This window comes from Arachis hypogaea, chromosome 15 (assembly GCF_003086295.3).
Source record: "Arachis hypogaea cultivar Tifrunner chromosome 15, arahy.Tifrunner.gnm2.J5K5, whole genome shotgun sequence".
Taxonomy (NCBI): domain Eukaryota; kingdom Viridiplantae; phylum Streptophyta; class Magnoliopsida; order Fabales; family Fabaceae; genus Arachis; species Arachis hypogaea.
Genome location: NC_092050.1, coordinates 53,746,973 through 53,763,316, shown reverse-complemented (window position 1 = coordinate 53,763,316; position 16,344 = coordinate 53,746,973). Strand labels below are relative to the sequence as shown.

General features: G+C 38.2%; 1 non-coding gene across 1 annotated transcript; it reads left to right on the top strand.

Annotated features, from left to right (window-relative positions):
* Positions 1-13,995: 13,995 nt before the first annotated feature.
* LOC112752175 (small nucleolar RNA R71) lies at positions 13,996-14,103 on the top strand. Its single transcript, XR_003176622.1, has one exon. It is a non-coding gene; the product is annotated as a small nucleolar RNA R71 (small nucleolar RNA).
* The last annotated feature ends 2,241 nt before the right edge of the window (positions 14,104-16,344 follow it).

Genomic DNA, 16,344 nt, shown 5'->3' with positions numbered 1-16,344 from the left:
CTTATTGAAGATACCTTGCCACCATCAATGGCTACGGATGATCAAGTTCCTAGCCATGAGCAAAAATTGGAGTTAGAGCCCCTTCCACCTCACCTCAAGTATGCATACCTTGAGGCTAATCAGAAGCTCCTAGTTATCATTGCAAGGGAACTCACTTCCCAACAAGAGGAGCAGCTACTTAGTGTGCTGAGAAGACACAAGAAAGCAATTGGGTGGAGCTTGGCGGATATAGTAGGCATCAGCCCTCAAGTCTGTGAGCACATGATATTTTTGGAAGAGGGAGTAAGGCCTGTCCGTCAAACCCAAAGAAGACTAAATCCCACCATCTTGGATTTTGTCAAGAAGGAACTGACCAGATTGCTGGAAGCTGATATCTTAGATAGCAAATGGGTCAGCCCAGTACAAGTGGTGCCCAAGAAGTCTGGAGTCACTACAGTGAAGAATGAGCAAGGAGAGCTCATAGCAACTAGAGTGCAGAACGCCTGGTGGGTTTGCATTGATTACAAGCACCTCAACTAGGCTACTCGCAAGGATCACTATCCCCTGCCATTTATTGATCAGATGCTTGATCGCTTGTTAGGTAAATCAGACTACTGCTTTTTAGATGGTTACACAGGATATTTTCAAATTCATATAGCTCCAGAAGATCAGGAGAAAACTAATTTTACATGTCCCTTTGGAACATATGCATACAGGAGGATGCCTTTTGGCTTATGTAATGCACCGGCTACATTTCAAAGGTGCATGATGAGTATTTTCTCAGATCTTCTTAAGGACTGTATGGAAGTTTTTATGGATGATTTTAGTGTGTATGGTGATTCTTTTAACCTTTGCTTGGATAGCTTAGCTAGAGTATTAGACAGGTGTGTTAGTTCAAACCTTGTTTTAAATTTTGAAAAATGTCATTTAATGGTTCAACAAGGTATTGTTCTAGGACATGTTGTTTTTAATACTGGTATTTCTGTAGATCCAGCAAAGGTAGATGTCATTTCTAGTTTACCTTACCCCTCCTCCGTCAGGGAAGTTTGTTCGTTCCTTGGCCATGAAGGTTTCTACCAGAGATTTATCAAGGACTTCAATAAGGTAGCACTGCTTTTATCCAGACTGCTGCAGAAGGATGTTGAATTCGAGCTAAGTGAGGACTGTATGGAAGCGTTTGATAAGCTGAAGATCACCTTGACTCAAGCTCCGATTGTGAGAGGGCCAGACTGGAGCCAGCCCTTTGAGATTATGTGTGACGCCTCCAACCATGCAGTAGGAGCGGCGCTGGCCCAGCGCGAAGATAAGGATCCTTTTGTGATTGCTAATGCATCTAAGACCTTAGACGCTGCTTAGTCTAACTACACTACCACTGAAAAAGAGCTTCTGGCTATTGTTTTTGCTCTGGATAAATTTTGACCCTATTTACTTGGTACTAAGGTGGTAGTGTACTCGGACTATGCAGCTCTAAAATCTTTATGAGCAAAAAAAGAGTCCAAACCAAGGCTAATATGTTGGATATTGCTGCTGCAAGAATTTGATTTAGAAATTAAGAATAGGAGTGGTTCCCAGAATTTAGTGCCGGACCACTTGAGTCGCCTTGAACACATTAAGATTGATTCCACTCCTATCAATGATGCTTTTCCATTTGATAGCTTGCAAGCAATATCTGAAGTAGTTCTTTGGTATGCGCCTATAGCTAATTATCTAGTTAGTCATACCTTTCCTCCCAATTTTACTAAGCATCAGAAAGACAAGTCGAAAAGTGAGTCCAAATATTATATCTGGGATGACCCATATTTATGGAGGTATGATGCTGATCAGATAATTAGAAGGTGTGTGCCTCAATCAGAATTCCAGTCTATTTTAGAAGCCTGCCACTCATCTGAGAGTGGTGGACATTTTGGTCCTCAAAGAACAGCTAGAAAAATTTTAGGCTGTCGATTCTGGTGGCCTACTCTTTTTAAAGATGCTACTGCCTTTTGTAAATCTTGTTCCCCATGCCAAAGATTTGGTAATATATCCAAGAGGGATGAGATGCCCCAACAGCTTATGCTCCACACCTTAATCTATGGAGTGTAGAAACTCTACCGTTGAAAATACATAAGTGAAAGGTCCAGGCATGGCCGAATGGCCATCCCCCCAAAACGTGATCAATATGATCCTAAGATGAACTAAAAATCATAAGATGTCTAATACAATAGTAAAAAGTCCTATTTATAATAAACTAGTTAGTAGGGTTTACAGAAGTAAGTAATTGATGCAGAAATTCACTTCCTGGGCCCACTTAGTGTGTGCTTGGACTGAACTTGAATGTTACACGTGCAGAGGCTCTTTCTGGAGTTGAACGCCAGGTTGTAACGTATTTCTGGCGTTCAACTCTGGTTCGTGACGTGTTTCTGGCGTTTAACTCCAGACAGCAGCGTAGAACTGGCGTTCAATGCCCTTTTGCGTCGTCTAAACTCGGCCAAAGTATGGACTATTATATATTGATGGAAAGCCCTGGATATCTACTTTTCAACGCAATTGGAAGCGCACCATTTTGAGGTCTGTAGCTCCAGAAAAACCACTTTGAGTGCATAGAGGTCAGAATCTAACAGCATCAGCAGTCCTTCTTCAACCTCTGAATCTGATTTTTGCTCAAGTCCCTCAATTTTAACCAGAAAATAACTGAAATCACAGAAAAATACACAAACTCATAGTAAAGTCCAAAAATGTGAATTTAACATAAAAACTAATAAAAACATCCCTAAAAGTAACTAGATTCTACTAAAAACATACTAAAAACAATGCCAAAAAGCGTATAAATTATCCGCTCATCACAACACCAAACTTAAATTGTATCTTGTCCCCAAGCAACTGAAAATCAAATAGGATAAAAAGAAGAGAATATATTATACATTCCAAACTATCAATGAAACATAGCTCCATTCAAATGAGCGGGACTTGTAGCTTTTTGCCTCTTGAATAGTTTTGGCATCTCACTTTATCCATTGAGGTTCAGAATGATTGACATCTATAGGAACTCAGAGTTCAGATAGTGTTATTGATTCTCCTAGTTCAGTATGTTGATTCTTGAACACAGCTACTTTATGAGTCTTGGCCGTGGCCCTAAGCACTTTTTTTCCAGTATTACCACCGGATACATAAATGCCACAGACACATAACTGGGTGAACATTTTCAGATTGTGACTCAGCTTTGCTAAAGTCCCCAATTAGAGGTGTCCAGGGTTCTTAAGCACACTCTGTTTTTGCTTTGGACCTTAACTTTAACCGCTCAGTCTCAAGTTTTCACTTGACACCTTCACGCCACAAGCACATGGTTAGGGACAGCTTGGTTTAGCCGCTTAGGCCAGGATTTTATTCCTTTAGGCCCTCCTATCCACTAATGCTCAAAGCCTTGGGATCCTTTTTATTTACCCTTGCCTTTTGGTTTTAAGGGTTATTGGCCTTTTGCTCTTGCCTCTTGGTTTTAAGAGCTTTTGGCTTTTTTTGCTTGCTTTTTCTCTCTATTTTTTCTATTTTTTTTCGCTATTTTTTTTTCTGCAAGCTTTGTTCTTTGCTGCTTTTTCTTGCTTCAAGAATCATTTTACGATTTTTCAGATTATCAAATAACATGTCTCCTTTTCATCATTCTTTCAAGAGCCAACATATTTAACATTCTAAAAGAACAACTTCAAAAGACATATGCACTGTTCAGGCATTCATTCATAAAACAAGAAGCATTGTCACCACATCAATATAATTAAACTAAGTTCAAGGATAAATTCGAAACTCATGTACTTCTTGTTCTTTTGAATTAAAACATTTTTCATTTAAGAGAGGTGATGGATTCATAGGACATTCATAACTTTAAGACAAAGTTACTAAAGACTAATGATCATGTAATAAGACACAAACATGGATAAGCACTTAACATAAAGAAAATGAAAAATAGAGAATGTAAGAACAAGGAATGAATCCACCTTAGTGATGGTGGCGTTTCCTTCTTGAGGAAACAATGATGTCCTTGAGCTCTTTTATGTCTCTTCCTTGTCTTTGTTGCTCCTCCCTCATTGCTTTTTGATCTTCTATAATTTCATGAAGGATGATGGAGTGCTCTTGATGTTCCACCCTTAATTGTCCCATGTTGGAACTTAATTCTCCTAGGGAGGTGTTGATTTTCTCCCAATATTTATGTGGAGGGAAGTGCATCCCCTGAGGTATCTCAGGGATCTCTTGATTTGCAGCCACATGTTCTACCACTGAGCTATAGACCTTTGAGATGAATCTTTCCATCTTCCATGACTCGGAGGTGGAAGCCTTTGTCTTCCCTTCCCCTTTTCTAGAGGTTTCTCCGGTCTTAGGTGCCATCAATGGTAATGGAAAAACAAAAAGCTTATGCTTTTACCACACCAAACTTAGAATGTTGCTCGCCCTCGAGCAAAAGAAGAAAGAATAGAAGAAGAAGATATGGAGGAGATGGATGGATATGTGTATGGCTGTGAGTGGTGAATAGAAAACAGAAGGGATGACCATGAATGGAGAGAGAGGGGGTGAGGTGGGTGGGGATCTTGTGAGATTCACAGATCCTGGCGTTTAAACGTCGAACTGATGCTTGTTCTGGGCGTTCAACGCCCAGATGCAGCATATTTCTGGCGTTGAACGCCAGCCAGATGCTTGTTTCTGGCGTTCAGCGCCAGCTTTCCTTACTGTGAACGCCAGGATGCTGCTTGTTTCTGGCGTTCAACGCCAGAAACATGCTCTGTTCTGGCGTTGAACGCCAGACAGATGCTCCTTACTGGCGTTTAAACGCCAGTAAGATCCTCCTCCAGGGTGTGATTTTTCTTCTGCTGTTTTTGATTCTATTTTCAATTTTTATATTTATTTTGTGACTCCACATGATCATGAACCTAATAAAACATGAAAAACAATGAAAATAAAAATTAGATAAATAAAAATTGGGTTGACTCCCAACAAGCGCTTCTTTAATGTCAATAGCTTGATAGTGGGCTCTCATGGAGCCTCAAAGATGTTCAGAGCATTGTTGAGACTCCCCAACACCAAACTTAGAGTTTGGATATGGGAGTTGAATACCAAACTTAGAATTTGGTTGTGGCCTCCCAACACCAAACTTAGAGTTTGACTATGGGGGCTCTGGTTGACTCTGTTTTGAGAGAGGCTTATTGTGCTTCTTTTCCATGTTTACAGAAGGATGACCTTGAGTTTTAAACTCAAGGGAGTCCTTGTTCAATTGAAGGAATAATTCACCTCTGTCAACATCAATCACAGCTCTTGCTGTTGCTAGGAAGGGTCTTCCAAGGATGATAGATTCATCCTCATCCTTCCCAGTATCTAGGACTATGAAATCAGCAGGGATGTAAAGGCCTTCAACCTTTACTAACACGTCCTCTACTTGTCCATAAGCCTGTTTTCTTGAATTGTCTGCCATCTCTAATGAGATTTTAGCAGCTTGCATGTTGTGATGTTCTTGAATTGTCCTCTAATGGGATTTCCACCATAGGAACAATTGTTCTCTATTAGTGTAATGAGTTGTGGCTTCATGTTGTGATGTTCTTCTTTCTCAGAAACTTCTTCTTCCCTGTGACATATAAATCAATCAATAGAAAACACAGTGATTCTCTTGAAAATTGGATGTAGCCGGTTGAGACAAAACTTCAAACAGTTAGTAGGTTAGTCAAAAATTAAAGAAAAAGTGCTTGATCTAGATCACCACCTCACTTAATCATTGTCAATCTAATCAATCCCCGGCAACGGCGCCAAAAACTTGATGAATATTTTGTTGAAAGATAAATTTCTCCCAAAACACACAAATCTAACCGGCAAGTGTACCGGGTCGTATCAAGTAATAAAAACTCACGGGAGTGAGGTCGATCCCACAGGGATTGATGGATCAAGCAACTTTAGTGGGTGATTAGTTTAGTCAAGCTAACATTGAGTGATTTGAGTGACAATTGAAGCCAACAGAATGTAAATGACAAGGAAAATTAAAGTGCAGAAAGTAAATTGCATTGAAACTTAAAAAGCAAGAAATGTAAATTGCAAGAATCTTAAATTGCAAGAAATGTAAATTGCATGAAATTAAAAGGGAGTGGGTGCTGGAAATTAAAAGAAAGCAGTAGATCAAGTAATTGGAAAGTTAAATTGCAAGAAGAATAAAAGAAATTAGGTACTGGAATTCATGAAATCGAACACGGAAGTGTAAATGACAATCAAACAGAGAAGTAAAAGATGCAGCAGGTTCAACAGATTTGGAAAATCACTTTAAAATCAAAACAGAGAGCAACTTGGCTCAATTGCAAAATCTAAATGAGAGGTTGAAGATCTCAGGGGTTGGATGAGACTAGAGACCAAGTCTAGATCTCAATTCCTTCCTTGATCCAACAGAGAATAATTGCAGAAGAAAATAGAGAAGAAAGCAGTAAAGAGAGTTTTGATTCAAATCACAATTCACTGAAATTATGCTGACAAGTAAACAGAGAGAATTCTCAAGGTGAGATTGAAACAGAATTTCTTCAATTCTCAACCCAAGATTCAAAAACAAAGAAAAGAAAATTTAAAGAGAGCTCTTGAATCCTCGTGCTCCCTTCTGGAGCCAGCCTCCTCACAAATATGAAAATGATGCCTTATATAGGCTTTACAAAATGGAAATGAAATTAAAAACAAATTACAATTAAATGAAATTCCTATTTTATCTATTTCTTGTGCCTTTGAGTGATGATCATGGGCCTTTGCTCTTGGTGGAGTTGGGTTGAAAGAGGCCTTGGTTGATTGCTCTTTGAAGATTGAAGAAGAACCGAAGTGAACCAATTGAACCGGAAATGGAGTTAGCCAACGTTGGTCTTCAACGTTAGGGTCAAAGTTAGGGGTCTAACTTTGACCCTAACTTTTCATATCAGCAAACCACATCCTTCTGGTATGGACGTTGGCGCCAACGTTAGGGGTCTAACTTTGACCCTAACGTTGGCAATGCTTGGTGTGAGTGGCGCCAACGTTAGCCTCCAAGTTAGGGGTCTAACGTTGGCGCAAACGTTGGCCTTCCCCCTTTGTGATTTAAGTGCCAACGTTAGCCTCCAAGTTAGGGGGCTAACGTTGGCGCAAACGTTGGTAGCCCAGGGAGAAACTCTCAAGTTCCAACGTTAGCCTCCAAGTTAGGGGGCTAACGTTGGAGCTAACGTTGGCTACTTCCAAAGAGTGATTCACATGCCCAACGTTAGCCTCCAAGTTAGGGGGCTAACGTTGGGGCTAACTTCATGCAACCCGGTTCAATTTTCACTTATTCCATTGTCCTCTCTTCACTCCTAGCCATTCCTCTTTGCTTCAACCTTTCTCCAAGCCTTCTTCACCTATCATTGATCAACCAAACTAATCAAAGTTTTGCTCAAAATCATGAGGTATTCAATCTTCCACAATATGCAACAATTATAGCTTAAAACCTCATGAAATGGCATGAATTCACATATGGTTGGTTCAATCAAGGGAAACATGAAATTCTACTCAATTAGCTTGCTTGTAGCTTAAGAAAGTACATAATTCTAATGAAAACTAAAGAAAAAGACTAGCTAAAATGGGCTAGGATGACTTGTCATCACAACACCAAACTTAAAGCTTGCTTGTCCCCAAGCAAGAAATAGATTTATGCTCCAAGGTTCTTTCAATTAAAATGGATTGAGGAACACTTGTAAAGTGCAGTGAGTGAAGTGATCAAGTATCAGTGGGGTGAACTCTAAATCATATGCTCATGCAAGGGCTTCAGTGCTCACTAGTCCTTACATATTGGGAGTCGTAGGTCTTAGGATTTTCATTCAAATGGTACCATGGAGGTCTCTTTATGTGTAATCACCTTGAAGCAGCTTATAGTTTCTGTGCCTTGGTCTCGACTCTAAGTATCATGTCTCAAAGCGGCTCTTTAGATAAGCTTTCAATCAATACTCCTAAACCAGTTGGTTTTAAGGTATTAGGTGTTAAAGCACCCCTAAGGATTTACTTGCTCAAGCCTCTTTCCTTGACACACTTCAACCACAAGCATTTTACTAGGCTAACAACTCTTTGAGTCATTGTTTCTTCTTTCTTTTCTGCCTAGTAATTGATGCTCAGAGCCTTGGACCATGTTCTTTTGTTTTTGTATTTTCTTTTCTTTCTTTTGTTTTGTTTGCTGCTTCTTGGATCAATAGATTTTTGAGAATCTCCACAATACTTCTTTGAACTTCCTGTCCCGCCTATGAGCTCCCATGCAAGTTTTCACAAGCATGCAACCTCAGTACAAAATCATATAACCAGAACCACCACTTCTCCTAATCTTTTGCTTGCCTCAAAATTGTTTAATTCCTTAATCCTTCTTTCCAAAGAACTTTCATGTGATGCATTTCTTGGAAATTGAGTGCAAACAAGTTTTGAAGATAAGAATGTTGTGAATGATCAAACATCTTGCTTATTGAATTATAAAGAGAGAAATTATACTATGTATGCAGGCAGGGTAGATCAGGATACAATCCAACTTTCAATCACAGCAATATTTGATGTAAAACAATGACTTAACAATACAACCTGTTGAAGTTTGCTTGATTTCCTTCTTCTCATCATCATCATTGCTGGCCTTTAAGTTCATCTTTTGTCTCTTTGGTTGATGATGCTTAATCCTTCTAACAGCTTGTATGGGCCTCTGCAATGATATTGAAAGTTGCTTGTTCCCCAAGCACTTGGAAACAATGGTTAATTTTCATGATTTATTTGCGGGCTTTTTGAACTTACTTTGGTGTGGGAACACCAAACTTAGTACCTTGCCCATGGTTAACCATGTGTGATAATTTCTTTTTCTCTTTCACAAGTGATGGAACTGGAAACTAAGAAATGCAGTAAAATGGCTAACTATTTCATCCAGTATGCTTGAAGCCTATATTATGCAGAAAGTGAGAATGTGCTTTTAAGTAAGACTTTGGTGGAACACCAAACTTAGAATCCTTCATTCTCCCTTAGATTGTGTTGGTGTGCAACACCAAACTTAGCTTCTTGCATTATAGATGAAGTTAATTAACCTTTTTATTAAAATAACTATGGAAAGAAAACTACCTCAGGTTGGGTTGCCTCCCAACAAGCGCTCTTTTATTGTCACTAGCTTGACATTCTTCATCCTCTGATCATGGAAGTTGAAGTCTCAGTTGCCTTTGGTTTCCTCCTCTTACCGTAGGCTTCTCCTTGTTTTCCATAACTGTCTTCCCTTTCAACTCAGCAGCTTTTTCATTGTTCTTCGAGTCATCTTCAGTGGCTCTTAGGGATATATTTCCTTCTCTCTCACCCAATTTAGCAGGGTTTTGAACCATTTGTTCCATGTACCTTTCAATTCTCTTGAGATATGCCTCTTGGTTTTTCCTTATGTCCTCCTGCTCTATTAATGTCATTTCTTGGATTTTCATAAACCTTTCCATCATCATTTCTAGAACATAGAGTTTTTGAAGGTTTAGGATTGGTTGTGACTGTGTAAATTGTGGTGATTGATGGAAGTCATTTTGGGCAGGTGGTGGGGTAGGATAAGGTTGGAGGTGTGTATATTGGGATGGTGTGTAGTGATTTTTGTTGGTATGGTGATGTTTTTGCAGGTTTGGGAAGTTGGGGTTATTATAGTTGAAGTCCCTTTGTTCCTGATACTGAGATTCCCTCATTCTTAAATAAGAATGTGGTTTCCATGGTGGAAATTGTGTATTCACTGTGGCTGAATGTAGAGAATCAATTTGTCTGGCTATTGATTCCAATTGCTGCTGTGTTTGCTGGTGTAGCTGCTTGTTTTGATCCATGATTGCTCTCACTCCTTCAAGATTCATTACTCCCTTTTCTGAAATTGCATTCCGTGGCATCTCAAATGAGTGTTGGTTATTGGCTCTTTTGTCACTGAACTCTGCAGTTCCTTGGATGGTTGCTGTTGCCTTGAGTAGGCCATCTGAGAAGTAATCTACTGCTTTTCTTGTTTCGGAGGTTAATCCTTCATAGAATGCTCGAAAATCTACCTTGTCATTTGATTTCTTGTATCTCTCCCATGCTTTGAACAGTGGTTCTTCCTCTCTTTGTATGAATGGATGTACTCCTTCTTTCATCTTGATGTTTTGTTGGGGTGAGGAAAATTTGGCTAGAAACTTGGCAACCAATTCATCCCAACTAGTTATACTTCCTTGAGGAAAGGTTTCAAGCCATTGTGCCGCTTCATCCTTCAGTGAGAAGGGAAATAACATGAGCTTAATGGTATCATGGTCTACACCATTGAGATTGACAGCCCCACATGTTTTCAGAAAAATGGATAGGTGCTGTTTAGAGTCCTCCAAGGGATTTCCACCATAGGAACAATTGTTCTCTATTAGTGTAATGAGTTGTGGCTTCATGTTGTGATGTTCTTCTTTCTCAGAAACTTCTTCTTCCCTGTGACATATAAATCAATCAATAGAAAACACAGTGATTCTCTTGAAAATTGGATGTAGCCGGTTGAGACAAAACTTCAAACAGTTAGTAGGTTAGTCAAAAATTAAAGAAAAAGTGCTTGATCTAGATCACCACCTCACTTAATCATTGTCAATCTAATCAATCCCCGGCAACGGCGCCAAAAACTTGATGAATATTTTGTTGAAAGATAAATTTCTCCCAAAACACACAAATCTAACCGGCAAGTGTACCGGGTCGTATCAAGTAATAAAAACTCACGGGAGTGAGGTCGATCCCACAGGGATTGATGGATCAAGCAACTTTAGTGGGTGATTAGTTTAGTCAAGCTAACATTGAGTGATTTGAGTGACAATTGAAGCCAACAGAATGTAAATGACAAGGAAAATTAAAGTGCAGAAAGTAAATTGCATTGAAACTTAAAAAGCAAGAAATGTAAATTGCAAGAATCTTAAATTGCAAGAAATGTAAATTGCATGAAATTAAAAGGGAGTGGGTGCTGGAAATTAAAAGAAAGCAGTAGATCAAGTAATTGGAAAGTTAAATTGCAAGAAGAATAAAAGAAATTAGGTACTGGAATTCATGAAATCAAACACGGAAGTGTAAATGACAATCAAACAGAGAAGTAAAAGATGCAGCAGGTTCAACAGATTTGGAAAATCACTTTAAAATCAAAACAGAGAGCAACTTGGCTCAATTGCAAAATCTAAATGAGAGGTTGAAGATCTCAGGGGTTGGATGAGACTAGAGACCAAGTCTAGATCTCAATTCCTTCCTTGATCCAACAGAGAATAATTGCAGAAGAAAATAGAGAAGAAAGCAGTAAAGAGAGTTTTGATTCAAATCACAATTCACTGAAATTATGCTGACAAGTAAACAGAGAGAATTCTCAAGGTGAGATTGAAACAGAATTTCTTCAATTCTCAACCCAAGATTCAAAAACAAAGAAAAGAAAATTTAAAGAGAGCTCTTGAATCCTCGTGCTCCCTTCTGGAGCCAGCCTCCTCACAAATATGAAAATGATGCCTTATATAGGCTTTACAAAATGGAAATGAAATTAAAAACAAATTACAATTAAATGAAATTCCTATTTTATCTATTTCTTGTGCCTTTGAGTGATGATCATGGGCCTTTGCTCTTGGTGGAGTTGGGTTGAAAGAGGCCTTGGTTGATTGCTCTTTGAAGATAGAAGAAGAACCGAAGTGAACCAATTGAACCGGAAATGGAGTTAGCCAACGTTGGTCTTCAACGTTAGGGTCAAAGTTAGGGGTCTAACTTTGACCCTAACTTTTCATATCAGCAAACCACATCCTTCTGGTATGGACGTTGGCGCCAACGTTAGGGGTCTAACTTTGACCCTAACGTTGGCAATGCTTGGTGTGAGTGGCGCCAACGTTAGCCTCCAAGTTAGGGGTCTAACGTTGGCGCAAACGTTGGCCTTCCCCCTTTGTGATTTAAGTGCCAACGTTAGCCTCCAAGTTAGGGGGCTAACGTTGGCGCAAACGTTGGTAGCCCAGGGAGAAACTCTCAAGTTCCAACGTTAGCCTCCAAGTTAGGGGGCTAACGTTGGAGCTAACGTTGGCTACTTCCAAAGAGTGATTCACATGCCCAACGTTAGCCTCCAAGTTAGGGGGCTAACGTTGGGGCTAACTTCATGCAACCCGGTTCAATTTTCACTTATTCCATTGTCCTCTCTTCACTCCTAGCCATTCCTCTTTGCTTCAACCTTTCTCCAAGCCTTCTTCACCTATCATTGATCAACCAAACTAATCAAAGTTTTGCTCAAAATCATGAGGTATTCAATCTTCCACAATATGCAACAATTATAGCTTAAAACCTCATGAAATGGCATGAATTCACATATGGTTGGTTCAATCAAGGGAAACATGAAATTCTACTCAATTAGCTTGCTTGTAGCTTAAGAAAGTGCATAATTCTAATGAAAACTAAAGAAAAAGACTAGCTAAAATGGGCTAGGATGACTTGTCATCAGCCTCCCAACACCAAACTTAGAGTTTGACTATGGGGGCTCTGGTTGACTCTGTTTTGAGAGAGGCTTATTGTGCTTCTTTTCCATGTTTACAGAAGGATGACCTTGAGTTTTAAACTCAAGGGAGTCCTTGTTCAATTGAAGGAATAATTCACCTCTGTCAACATCAATCACAGCTTTTGCTGTTGCTAGGAAGGGTCTTCCAAGGATGATAGATTCATCCTCATCCTTCCCAGTATCTAGGACTATGAAATCAGCAGGGATGTAAAGGCCTTCAACCTTTACTAACACGTCCTCTACTTGTCCATAAGCCTGTTTTCTTGAATTGTCTGCCATCTCTAATGAGATTTTAGCAGCTTGCACCCCAAAGATTCCCAGTTTCTCTATTACAGAGAGGGGCATGAGGTTTATCCCTGAACCAAGGCCACACAGAGCCTTTTCAAAGATCATGGTGCCTATGGTAAAAGGTATTAGGAACTTTCTAGGATCCTATTTTTCTGAGGCAATCTCAGTTGATCCAATGCTTTTAGTTCATTGGTGAACAGGGGAGGTTCATCTCCCCAAGTCTCATTACCAAATAAATTGGCATTCAGCTTCATGATTGCACCAAGGAACTTGGCAACTTGCTCTTCAGTGACATCCTCATTCTCTTCAGAAGAGGAATACTCATCAGAGCTCATGAAGGGCGTAAGGAGGTTCAATGGAATCTCTATGGTCTCTAGATGAGTCTCAGATTCCTTTGGTACCTCAGAGGGAAATTCCTTATTGATCACTGGACATCCCAGGAGGTCTTCTTCCTTGGGATTCATGTCCTCCTCCTCTTTTGTGGCTTCGGCCATGATGGTCATTTCAATGGCCTTGCACTCTCCTTTTGGATTTTCTTCTGTATTGCTTGGGAGAGTACTTTGAGGAATTTCAGTGACTCTTTTACTCAGCTGGCCCACTTGTGCCTCCAAATTTCTAATGGAGGACCTTGTTTCATTCATGAAACTTACAGTGGCCTTAGATAGATCAGAGACTAAGTTTACTAAATTAGAGGTATGTTGTTCAGAGTTCTCTGTCTGTTGCTGAGTGGATGATGAAAAAGGTTTACTATTGTTAAACCTATTTCTTCCACCATTATTAAAGCCTTGTTGAGGCTTTTGTTGATCCTTCCATGAGAGATTTGGGTGATTTCTCCATGAGGGATTATAGGTGTTTCCATATGGTTCACCCATGTAATTCACCTCTGCTATTGCAGGGTTCTCAGGATCATAAGCTTCTTCTTCAGAAGATGTCTCTTGAGTACTGTTGGATGTAGCTTGTATTCCATTCAGACTCTGAGAAATCATATTGACTTGCTAAATAAATATTTTATTCTGAGCCAATATGGCATTCAGAGTATCAATTTCAAGAACTCCCTTCTTCATAGGCGTCCCATTATTCACAGGATTCCTTTCAGAAGTGTACATGAACTGGTTATTAGCAACCATGTCAATGAGTTCTTGAGCTTCTGCAGGCGTTTTCTTTAGGTGAATGGATCCACCTGCAGAAGTATCCAATGACATTTTAGCTAATTCAGATAGACCATCATAGAATATATCCAGGATGGTCCATTCTGAAAGCATGTCAGAAGGACACTTTTTGGTCAGTTGCTTGTATCTCTCCCAAGCTTCATAGAGGGATTCACCTTCTTTCTGTTTGAAGGTTTGAACATCCACTCTAAGCTTGCTCAGCTTTTGAGGAGGAAAGAACTTGGCTAAGAAAGCCTTGACCAGCTTATCCCAAGAGTTCAGGCTATCCTTAGGTTGAGAGTCCAACCATATTCTAGCTCTGTCTCTCACAACAAAAGGGAAAAGCATGAGCCTGTAGACTTCAGAATCTACTCCATTAGTCTTAACAGTATCACGGATCTGCAAAAATTCAGTTAAGAACTGAAAAGGATCTTCAGATGGAAGTCCATGAAACTTGCAGTTCTGCTGCATCAGAGAAACTAATTGAGGTTTCAGCTCAAACTTGTTTGCTCCAATGGTAGGGATGGAGATGCTTCTTCCATGTAAATTGGAATTAGGTGCAGTAAAGTCACCAAACATCCTCCTTGCATTATTATTATTTTTGGCTGCCTTGTTCGAAAATTTCTGAAAGGTGCTTGCTGGATTGTTGTAATTTAGCTTCTCTTAGTTTCCTCTTCAGAGTCCTTTCAGGTTCTGGATCTGCTTCAACAAGAATATTCTTGTCCTTGCTCCTGCTCATATGAAAAAGAAGGGAACAGAGAAATAATAATAATAGGGATCCTTTTTGCCCAGGTATAGAGGTTCCCTTATGTGAGTAGAAGAAATGAAAAAGAGAAAATCTGAACTCAGAGAGAGAGAGAGAGTTCGGATTTTTGGTAAGTGAGGAAGAGATGTTAGTAAATAAATAAATAAATAGAATGATATGAGAGAGAGAGAGAATTTTCAAAAATTATTTTTGAAAAAGAGTTATTGATTTTCGAAAATTGTTTTTGAAAAAGGTTAGTAATTTTTGAAAATTAAAATCAAAAATTAAAATAATTAGTTAATTAAAAAGAATTTTGAAAAAGAGGGAGATATTTTCGAAAATTAGAGAGAGAGAGAGAGTTAGTTAGGTAGTTTTGAAAAAGATAAGAAACAAACAAAAAGTTAGTTAGTTAGTTGAAACAAATTTGAAAATCAATTTTGAAAAGATAAGAAGATAGGAAGTTAGAAAAGATATTTTTAAAATCAAATTTTTTAAAAAGATAAGATAAGAAGATATTTTTAAAAAGATATGATTGAAATTAGTTTTGAAAAAGATTTTATTTTTAAAATCACAATTAATGACTTGATTCACAAGAAATCACAAGATATGATTCTAGAACTTAAAGTTTGAATCTTTCTTAACAAGCAAGTAACAAACTTGAAATTTTTGAATCAAAACATTAATTGATGATGTTATTTTCGAAAATTAGGAGATAAAGATAAGAAAAAAATTTTTGAAAAGTATTTTTAAAATTTTCGAAAATAACTAAGAAAAATGAAAAAGATTTGATTTTTGAAAAAGATTTTGAAAAGGTAAGATTTTTAAATTGAAAATTTGATTTGACTCATAAAAACAACTAGATTTTAAAAAGTTTTGAAAAAGTCAACTCAAATTTTCGAAATTTATGAGTGAAAAAGGGAAAGATATTTTTTTGATTTTTGAATTTTTAATGATGAGAGAGAAAAACATGAAAATGATGCAATGCATGAAAGTTATGGATCAAAACAATGAATGTATGCAAGAATGCTATGAATGTCAAGATGAACACCAAGAACACTTTGAAGATCATGATGAACATCAAGAACATATTTTTGAAAATTTTTACATGCAGAGAAAACATGCATGATACCAAACTTAGAAATCTTTAATGCTTAGGCACTAAGAATTCAAGAATGCATATGAAAAACAAGAAAAGACACAAAACAAGAAAACATCAAGATCAAACAAGAAGACTTACCAAGAACAACTTGAAGATCAAGAAGAACACCATGAATGCATGATTTTTTTTGAAAAATGCAAGATGAACATGCAATTGACACCAAACTTAAAATCTGACTCAAGACTCAAACAAGAAACACAAAATATTTTTGATTTTTATGATTTTATAAATTTTTTTTGTATTTTTTAGAAAATTAATGTGAAAAAGAAAAATAAGGATTTCAAAATTTTTAATATGAATTTCAGGAATCTTGTACTCTTAGTCTAAAGCTCCAATCTGAGGGTTAGACATGGCTTACTAGCCAGCCAAGCTTTAGAAGATATTTATACTTTCCATGTATAGAGCAACTAAGTGTGTGAGAATCAACAAGCTCTTGTGATGATAAGTTGAAACCCTAGTCCAAAAGATTAGACATGGCTTACAGCCAGCCAGGATTCAACAAATCATAATGAAACACTAGAATTCATTCTTGAAAAATTCTGAAGAACAATAT